This window comes from Limulus polyphemus, unplaced genomic scaffold (genome assembly GCF_000517525.1).
Source record: "Limulus polyphemus unplaced genomic scaffold, Limulus_polyphemus-2.1.2 Scaffold6661, whole genome shotgun sequence".
Lineage (NCBI taxonomy): Eukaryota > Metazoa > Arthropoda > Merostomata > Xiphosura > Limulidae > Limulus > Limulus polyphemus.
In genome coordinates, this window is record NW_013672271.1 from 48711 (window position 1) to 49414 (window position 704).

Below are 704 nucleotides of genomic sequence, written 5' to 3' on the forward strand. Positions count from 1 at the left end.
CCACATTACAAAGTCTAATAAGCCGCCTCTATCACCACAAATCAGACCATCTGACTGTCCACATTACAAAGTCTACTAAGCCGCCTCTATCACCACAAATCAGACCCTTTCACAATTCACCTTGTATTTTTTTCACTGATCACACTAAACTAGTTTTCTCAACCTTAACTATATATGGACTATCACTATAATTCCAGATTAAACGTAAAAAAATAATATTTATTTATTCAGTACCATTCTAAGAGAAACAGCACACAAAGCCAAATAAAATGAAATACCTACTGGTCATCTGAAATGAATAGAATAAAGTGACATGAAGCTACAAAATGGGCTATCTGTGCTATGTCCACCACGAGTATCGAAATCAGAATTTTAGGGTCGTAAACCTGCAACAAAGTGATGTATTTAGTATTTGTCAGTTATTCGCTCCCAAATATCATCATAAAGAGAAAACTTACTAATTTAGTTTCAATTTAGATTCAATTCATCCTATTAAATTAGAAAAACACACGAAAAAGCCGAAACGTAATATACTTTTCTTTCAATAAGCAGCTGCTGTCCATTAAAGTTTTCAGACCTAATACGTATACGCTGTCTTATATCAGAATATTACATATCTTGGTTTGTTTTAGCTACGTTCAGTTGCAGGTGATTCTTTGTATTGTCCAGCATGTAGGTCCAGAATTTCAACAATATGTACTCGG